The sequence below is a fragment of the Arachis hypogaea genome, chromosome 19, assembly GCF_003086295.3.
Source record: "Arachis hypogaea cultivar Tifrunner chromosome 19, arahy.Tifrunner.gnm2.J5K5, whole genome shotgun sequence".
In the NCBI taxonomy this organism is placed as follows: Eukaryota; Viridiplantae; Streptophyta; class Magnoliopsida; order Fabales; family Fabaceae; genus Arachis; species Arachis hypogaea.
In genome coordinates, this window is record NC_092054.1 from 81,572,136 (window position 1) to 81,581,946 (window position 9,811).

A 9,811-nucleotide genomic window follows, 5' to 3' on the forward strand; every position below is an offset into this window, starting at 1 on the left:
CAAAACATTTAGTCACACAAAGAGGTACTGGGCACCAATGTCTCAAGAAGAAATGTGAACTAAAATGCCTGAAGTGGATATGTGTAGTGCACTGATAAGAAAAAGAAAATGCCAAAGGCTTGTGCAACACATGACACCAAGCAAACAAGGAGCAAAGGAGCTCTAAGAAAAAGAAAAGAAAAACAAAGAAGAGAAAAGTGCCAAGGACATAAGAATAACAAGAGGCCATAGCAGTGTTTGATGGATGCAATGAAAAAGTGATGATCTTACTTGATAAGTATGGAAAAGTGATGCTGCAACTTTCTGCATAAAACCCTTCTGATGAACTTCAAATGCTTGCTAATATAGCCAATGTAATTGCTTTCTGTTTCATACTTTCTTCTCAAATAACTCAGGACTTGCTTAGGGACAAGAAAGTATTAAGTTTGGTGTTGTTGATGCCAAGGCATCTTAGGCTAGTTTCACTAGCATTTTTTTGATAGTTTTAGATGTTTTATGCATTTTCTTGAGCTTAAAGTAACCAAGAATGGTTAAAAGAAGAACAAAGCAATGAACCATCCAAACAGTATGATTTTGATGCAAATTCCATGAGTTTTTAGTTATATTACTTGAATGCTATGAATGGAAGATTTCTCATGAAATTTTGCAAGACTTTGATGCAATTGTTTGGATGATTTCAGGGAAGAAGAGGCTAGGCAAGGAAGCAACAAAGTCAATAAAGGAAGCTTGAATATCACATGTGGAGTTTAAGTTCCAGTTTAAGCCTAAACTGGAGCTTAAACGCCAGAATCATGAAGGCTAAGAAATGCTGAAACTGAAGTTTAACCTCCAGTTTAACCTTAAACTGGAGGTTAAACGCCAGAATGAAAGTCTCACCAAAGAAGCATTCCACGTTTAACCTCCAGTTTAACCTTAAACTGGAGGTTAAACGCCAGAATGAGAATGCCAATCAGGAAGCATTTCCACGTTTAACCTCCAGTTTAACCTTAAACTGGAGGTTAAACACCAGAAATGGGAAGTGCACCAGGGAGCCAGTTCCACGTTTAAGCTCCAGTTTGACCTTAAACTGGAGCTTAAACGTGTTCGACCAAGTTTTCTCCTCCAGGGTTGCTTTCTCCATTTCCACGTTTAAGCTCCAGTTTAACCTTAAACTGGAGCTTAAACGTGTTCGACACCTCCAGGGCTACCTTTCTCAGCTTCCACGTTTAAGCTCCAGTTTAACCTTAAACTGGAGCTTAAACGTGTTCGACCTCCAGGATGCCTTCTTCCATTTCCACGTTTAAGCTCCAGTTTAACCTTAAACTGGAGCTTAAACGTGTTCGACCTCCAGGGCTGCCTTTTCTATCTCCACGTTTAAGCTTCAGTTTAACCTTAAACTGAAGCTTAAACGTGTTCGACTAAGTTACCCTCCAGGGCTGCCTTCTTCCATTTCCACGTTTAAGCTTCAGTTTAACCTTAAACTGAAGCTTAAACGTGCTTCCACAAAAGGCATCACTGGAAGTGTCTGGCGTTTAAGCTACAGTTTAAGCTTAAACTGCAACTTAAATGCCACTCTTGGAAAAGGTTTCTGGGCCAACAATATTGCGGTTTAAGTTAGTATTTGAGCACAAACATTAACTTAAACTTACTCTGGTATGAAACCCAATTGAATATCATGGTTTATGGGATTGGGCCTGAAGGATTGATGAGTCTGAAAGTTCAATTTATTGAGTCATGTGTCATTATTTGATTATCACTAAGTTGGCTCAATGAATGTTACAGATTTTGGATCAACAGCCTCATCAAGATTATGGATCATAAACCCAAGGCAAAAGGAAAGCAGGGAGAGGCCTCAAAGCCCAAGAAACACAACAGAAGCTCAATATAGAAAGTGTATAAATAGGATAGAATTTAAGTTAGGAAGGACTTTTACTTTTTCATTTGGCTAGTTTTCATATCTTTGTAATTGAATTCAGAGCTATGACTCACTAAACCCCCTTTCATTGGGTTAGGGAGCTCTATTGTAATTCAATGAATCAATAATAGTTTATCTTCTTCTTCAATCTTTTCTCTTGAATTTTGTTAGAAAGCTTCTCGATCTAATTCCATTGGGTAGTTGTCTTGGGAAAGAAACTACCCATAATTGGAATCCTTCGGAACCTTGGGAAAGGAATGGAGGATTCATGCTAGAGAAGCTTTCTCGCAGTGAATTGGATTGGGGTTTGGATGGATATTGTGACATGTAATCCTACCAAATTGTGGTTCATGAAACTGTGTGGTATAATCAGTGATCGAGCATCATCTCTTCTTATGAACATTTAAACCAAGGGATTGGGAATTTGTTCGTTTTTAGAGAGAATTGGTGAGCCAAGGGATTGGGATCCAATCATATAAGATTGCCAAGCAAAATTCAATGAACGCATTGGTTGAGGAAGAGATAAACATGTTTTGATTCGGAGATCTCAATATCTCCTATAACCCAATGAATTCCCCATTTCTGATTTCCACTTTCTCTTTACATTCTGCAACTCAATTCATGCAATCACCCCCATTCCCTTTTAATTTCAGCAATTTAGCTTCTGCTCTTTAATTCATGCAATTTAAGATTCCGCCATTTAAATTTCTTGTCATTTACGTTTCCCGCCAATTTTACATTCCGCAATTCTCATCTAAATCTTGATTCCGCTCAACTAGAACACACTTCTAATCCGAATTGCTCACTCAACCAATCCTTGTGGGATTCGACCTCACTCTATTATGAGTTTTACTTGACGATAACCGGTGCACTTGCCGGAAGGAATTTTGCCGATCGTGCAATTTCCTAAATCGTAGCATAACAAGTTTATGCGCATCAAGTTTATGGCGCCGTTGCCGGGGATTGGTTTTCGATTGACAATTCTCAAATTGGAAGTTAACTAGATTGAGCATTTTTTTTTGTTTTGATTAATTCAGTACAAGTTACTTGTTGAATTTTAATTTCTGCACTCTGTTACATGCTTTCTTTCTTTATGCCTTTAAATTCAAGCAACTAACTCACTGACTCACTAACTGTTTGAATTAATTCCTCAACTGCTCTAACCATACTCTTCCATTAACCAAGAGTATTTCACTTGTTTGTTGCCTGTGCTGTGTTCTTGTATGACAGGTAGGAGAGGAGAGACATCAACTCCTCCATATACCGAACCAGAGAGGACCCTTCATAGACTGAGAATGGAAGCAAGAGGGAAGAGAGTACTGGGAGAAGAGGAATCTGAAGGAGAATCTGAGGACAATTTTGAGGAAGCTTTAGATCTCAACATGGATAGAGAAGTTCACAACCATGAGAGAGCTGATGGAAACAATGCCATTCCTGAGAGGAGGGTTCTTAGTTCATACATAAACCCAACCTCTGGGAATTGTGGTAGCAGCATCCAGAAACCACCCATTCAGGCCAACAATTTTGAGCTCAAACCACAGCTAATATCACTTGTGGAGAATCATTGTTCATTTAGTGGAAATGCTAATGAAGACCCAAACCAACATCTCAAAAAATTCCTGAGAATTTGTGACACTGTGAAGTCCAATGGAGTCCAGGAAGATGCATATAAACTGCTTTTGTTCCCATTTTCACTTAGGGACAAGGCAGCTAAGTGGCTGGAATCATTCCCAAGGGGGAGCCTAACAACCTGGGATGAGGTGGAAAGCAAGTTTCTGGCACGTTTCTACCCCCCACAAAAGGTCAATAGGCTTCGATCTGAGGTTCAGACGTTTAGACAACAAGATGGTGAAACTCTCTACGAGGCATGGGAGAGATTCAAGGATTTGACAAGGAAATGCCCACCAGACATGTTCCATGACTGGGTGCAATTGCATATTTTCTATGATGGACTGACTTATGAATCAAGGAAGGCTGTAGACCATTCATCAGGAGGTTCATTGAACAGGAAAAAACTGTGGAAGAAGCCATTGAAGTGATTGAGACAGTGGCTGAGAACGAGTACTACTATGCATCAGAGAGACACAACACTAAGGGAGTCATGGAGCTGAACCATGTTGATACAATTCTAGCCCAAAACAAGGTGTTTGCCAAGCAACTAGCAGAGCTCACCAGGAAATTAGAAACAAAACAAGTGGCTGCAATTCACACACAAGATCAAGAGGAAGAAAGCACTGAAGGAGGTGATTGGGAAGAGGCCAATTATGTAGGAAATCAACAAAGGCAACCATATGATCCACATTCCAACACTTACAACCCAGGCTGGAAAAACCACCCAAACTTTGGGTGGGGAAACCAGCAAAACCAATATAACAAGTCCACATACCAAAACTCCAACCAAAGATCATACCAAGCCACACAAAACACTTACTCTCAACCACCATATCATAGCCAAAATAATCAATCTGCTCAACCTAATCCGAACCAACAATTTCAAGATCAATTAAACAGGATAGAAGGAATGCTTGCAACCATGAGTCAAGACATAACCGAATTGAAAGCTTTTAAGGAAGAAGTGAATTCTAACCTGCAAAACCAAGGAGCTGCCATCCAGAAGCTAGAAAATCAAATCGCTTATTTGTCTAAGCAAACCTCTGGGACAAGCGTTTCTCATGCTGCCAAGGCTATTGCAAGGGAAGAATGTAAGGCCATAACCCTCAGAAGCGGAAAGAATCTAAAGGAGATCTCAAAGAAACCACAGAGGATGAAGCAAAGGAAAATGTGAGAGATAAGGAACAAGGACAATCTTTTACATCGTCTGCAACAAAAGAAAAAGAAAAAGAGGACCTGAAGCCTTATACACCTAAAGCACCATATCCTCAACGTTTGATGAAAAGTGAAAAGGATGGCCAATTCTCCAAGTTCTTGGAGATTTTCAAGAAGCTTCAAATCAACATTCCGTTTGCTAAGGCAATAGAGCAAATGCCACTCTATGCAAAATTCTTAAAGGAATTAATGACCAAGAAAAGAAGCTGGAGAAACGAGGAAACTGTGTTGTTAACTGAAGAATGCAGTGCCATCATCCAGCACAAACTGCCTCAGAAATTGAAGGATCCAGGCAGTTTCCAAATCCCCTGCATCATAGGAGAAGTCATGGTGGAGAAGGCCTTGTGTGACTTAGGGGCCAGTATCAATTTGATGTCTCTAACAATTACGAGAAGAATGAAGATTGAGGAAGCCAAACCAACAAGAATGGCCCTCCAATTGGCAGATCGAACTTTTAAATTCCCTCATGGGATAGTTGAGGATTTGTTGGTGAAGGTGGGAGATTTTATATTTCCTGCCGATTTTGTGGTGTTAGATATGGAGGAAGAAGCCAAAGCTTCAATAATCCTGGGAAGACCCTTCCTGGCTACTGCTGGAGCCATCATAGATGTACAAAAGGGTGAACTCACTCTTAGACTACATGATGAGAAATTGGTGTTTAACGTATTCAAGCCATGAGCTATCCATCAGAATCACTAAGGAATGCATGAGGGTGGATGTAGTGGACGTTGCAGTACAAGAAACTTTTGAGAAACAACAAAGGAAGTGGTAGAGGAGGAGTTCACCAAAGACATAGAAGTTAGTGACATCAAGGCTGCTGAAACAACCATGCCAAACATGCCAGAGATAGTGAAAGAAGAGAAGGAAGCACCAAAACCAGAGCTCAAAGCATTGCCCCCTAATCTCAAGTATGCATACTTGGGTAGTGATGAGAGTCATCCTGTTATCATTAGCTCTGCCTTGAGTCAAGAACAGGAAGAAGAATTGATCAAGGTGCTACAAACTCATCAAGATGCCATTGGATGGACCCTAGCTGATTTGAAGGGGATAAGTTCATCCATATGCATGCATAAAATCTTGTTAGAAGAGGATGCTAGACCATCCATCCAAGCTCAGAGAAGATTGAATCCCGTCATGAAAGAAGTGGTACAAAAGGAGGTCATGAAGTTATGGCAGGCAGGGGTAATCTACCCCATTTCTGATAGCCCATGGGTTAGTCCCATCCATGTAGTTCCCAAAAAGGTGGCATAACTGTGGTGCCAAATGAGAGGAACGAACTCATACCCACAAGAACTGTCACTGGGTGGAGGATGTGCATAGACTACAGGAAGCTCAATGAAGCCACCAGAAAAGATCATTTCCCACTCCCATTCATGGATCAGATGCTTGAAAGGCTTGCAGGACATGCTTACTATTGCTTTTGGATGGATACTCAGGCTATAATCAGATAGTAGTTGATCCTAGAGATCAAGAGAAAACATCATTTTTTGTCCATATGGAGTTTTTGCTTATAGACGCATGCCCTTTGGATTGTGCAATGCACCTGCCACTTTCCAAAGATGCATGCTGTCCATCTTTTCGGACATGATTGAAAACTTTATTGAGTCTTCATGGATGATTTTTCTGTGTTTGGAGATTCTTTTCCCAGCTGCCTACACCACCTTGCCTTGGTGCTTAAGAGGTGCCAAGAGACTAACCTAGTATTAAACTGGGAAAATGTCATTTCATGGTCACAGAAGGAATAGTCCTTGGCCACAAAATCTCTAATAGAGGCATGGAGGTGGACAGAGCTAAGGTGGAATCATTGAAAAACTACCTCCACCAAGTAATGTCAAGGCAGTTAGGAGTTTTTTGGGACACGCTGGTTTTACAGAAGGTTTATTAGAGACTTTTCTAAAATAGCCAAACCTTTGAGTAACTTGCTTGTCTCTGATACACCCTTTGTATTTGATAAAAATTGCATGCTAGCCTATGAACTTTTGAAGCAAAAACTTTCCTCTGCACCTATCATTGCCCCACCTGATTGGAACTTACCTTTTGAACTGATGTGTGATGCATCAGACCTTGCTATTGGGGCAGTGTTAGGACAAAGGAAAGACAATTTGGTACATGTGATTTATTATGCCAGTAAAGTCTTGAATGCTAACCAAAGGAATTACACAACCACTGAAAAAGAACTCTTGGCAATAGTCTTTGCATTTGACAAATTTAGATCCTATCTCATTGGATCTAAAGTCATTGTCTTCACTGATCATTCAGCTTTAAAATACTTACTTGCTAAACAAGAATCCAAACCAAGACTTATTAGATGGGTTCTTTTGTTGCAGGAATTTGACATTGAAATCAAAGACAAGAAGGGTGTAGAGAACAAGGTGGCAGACCATTTATCAAGGATACCATGTGAAGAAGGAAGCACACAAAGCACACATATAAATGAGTGCTTTCCTGATGAACAACTCATGGTAATTCACAAAGCACCCTGGTTTGCAGACATAGCAAACTCAAGGCCACTGGGAGTTGCCGTTGGAATTTAACAAGCATCAAAGGAAGAAATTGGTAAATGATGCCAAATACTTCATCTGGGACGAACCATACTTGTTCAAAAAATGTTCCGATGGCATACTCAGAAGATGCATATCAGAGGAAGAAGGAAGGGAAGTCTTATGGGACTGCCATGGCTCCACTTATGGAGGACATTTTGCAGGAGAAAGAACAGCAGCTAAGGTGTTGCAGTGTGGTTTTTATTGGCCCACTATCTTCAAAGATGCAAAGGAACTAGTGAAGCACTGCCATGAATGCCAGAAAGCGGGGAACCTGCCAAGAAGAAATGAAATGCCACAACAATTCATTATGGAACTTGAATTGTTTGATGTATGGGGATAGATTTCATGGGACCCTTTCCCTCCTCATACTCAAATAATTACATTCTTGTGGCAGTAGACTATGTCTCCAAATGGGTTGAAGCAATAGCAACTCCAACCAATGATAATAAGGTAGTCATGAACTTCCTCAGAAAACACATTTTTTGCCGTTTTGGGGTTCCAAGAGCAATCATCAGTGATGGAGGAAGCCACTTCTGCAACAAACCATTAGAGCATTGCTTCTAAAATATGGAGTCAAACACAAGGTAGCCACACCATACCATCCACAAACAAGTGGGCAAGCCGAAATATCTAACAGAGAACTCAAAAGATCCTGGAAAAGACTGTGGGAACTTCAAGGAAGGACTAGTCGATTAAGCTAGATGATGCTCTTTGGGCATATAGGACAGCTTTCAAAACACCAATTGGAATGTCTCCTTACCAACAGTATACGGAAAAGCTTGCCATTTGCCACTGGAGTTGGAGCACAAGGCATACTGGGCCTTGAAACTTTTGAACTTGGACAGCAAAGCTGCTGGAGAAAAAGGATGTTGCAAATTCAAGAGTTGAAGAATTCAGAGCTGAAGCTTATGAGAATGCCAAAATTTACAAAGAAAGAGCAAAGAAGAAGCATGACAGCAACATAGCCCCAAGGAAATTTGAAGAAGGACAAAAAGTATTGCTCTACAATTCTAGGCTGAAGCTATTCCCAGGGAAGCTAAAATCAAGGTGGTCTGGACCATTCCTTGTCACCAAGGTCTCCAATATGGACAAGTAGAAATCATGGAAGAAAAGTCACAACGAACCTTCACTGTGAACGGTCAAAGACTCAAACATTACTTGGGAGATGTGGAGGAGAAAGACAAGGTTAAATATCACCTCAACTGAGGAAGCAACCGTCAAGCTAATGACGTTAAAGAAGCGCTTGTTGGGAGGCAACCCAACCTGAGGTAATACCCTTTGCTGTTTCTTTTATTTGTTTCAATAAAAAGGGTGAAGTAGTTTCTGTGCATTGCAAAGAATTAAGTTTGGTGTTTCACACCAAACAATGAATTCGTGGATCAATAATTCAAAGGGGAATGTGTGACTCTAAGTTTGGTGTTCCACCATAAAGATCAACTGAACACAACAACCTTTGAATTATATGAAAGGAACAACCATTCTAAGCAGTCACAGAAATGCTTAAAATCCTTAGCAGCAACTTCATTCCAAGGAGAACTCAAGGATTCAAAGAACAGAGAAGTAAGTAGGAGACTAAGTTTGGTGTTCACACACCAACTTAAGACTCAGATACTTCCCACACATAGTTGAGCTAACCACTCAAGTGCTTGAGAAGCAAGCAACTTCATCACTCTTTGCAGGAAAGGAAACAAGGATCTTAAAAACATGAAGCAACAACTAGGAGAAGAAGGAGAAATCAAATTGTTCCTGGCAACAAAGAGAAAACAAGAAATTTCACAAGGTGGTGTTGTTCCTTGACAATTCTTTAAAAAGGGCAAACAAAAGCATGCTTGTTCTGGTATAAACTGAAATTGTTGAATCTTTCTGGAATGTGAAGTTTTAGTATGTTTGTCTGTTTAATGCTTTGAATAAAGTGAATGCCTAGATGTTTGGATATAACTTCACCTTCTTAAACAATGCTTGCCATGCTTGTTCTGTTTCCAAAAATAAAAGAAAAGTTTGAACAAAAGTAACTTGGCTCAATTAGTGACAAATCAAGTAGAATTAAGTGGTGGTATGCATGCTTGATTGTTTAGTAAGATCACTGGAAATAAAGTGTAGAATTATCATTTTTTGTAGAATTGAAAACTGTCTATGGATCTTGAGAATAAATGTCTTTGGCCATGAAAAAGAAAGAAAAAGAAGAAGAAAAAGCCACTGAAAAAAAGGGCAACCAAAAAGAAAAAAATTGAGAAAATAAGCTAGGCACCAATGGTTTGAACTTCTGAGACAAATGTCTGTGGTGTTTATGTATTAAGGATATGCTTGGATGAATAGGTTCTGAGGAGTGTTTCAACACTTGGTAACTTGGGTTAACTAACCCAGGATTATCAACCAAAAGTCCATTATCAAGAGCAACCTAAATACAAAACATTTAGTCACACAAAGAGGTGCTGGACACCAATGTCTCAAGAAGAAATGTGAACTAAAATGCCTGGAGTGGATATGTGTAGTGCACTGATAAGAAAAAGAAAATGCCAAAGGCTTGTGCAACACATGACACTAAGCA

The 9,811-nt window shown here is 39.9% G+C and overlaps 1 non-coding gene across 1 annotated transcript; it reads right to left on the reverse strand.

Annotated features, from left to right (window-relative positions):
* Positions 1–3,702: 3,702 nt before the first annotated feature.
* LOC112781971 (small nucleolar RNA R71) lies at positions 3,703–3,806 on the reverse strand. The gene has a single exon (XR_003192717.1). It is a non-coding gene; the product is annotated as a small nucleolar RNA R71 (small nucleolar RNA).
* Between the last annotated feature and the right edge of the window lie 6,005 nt (positions 3,807–9,811).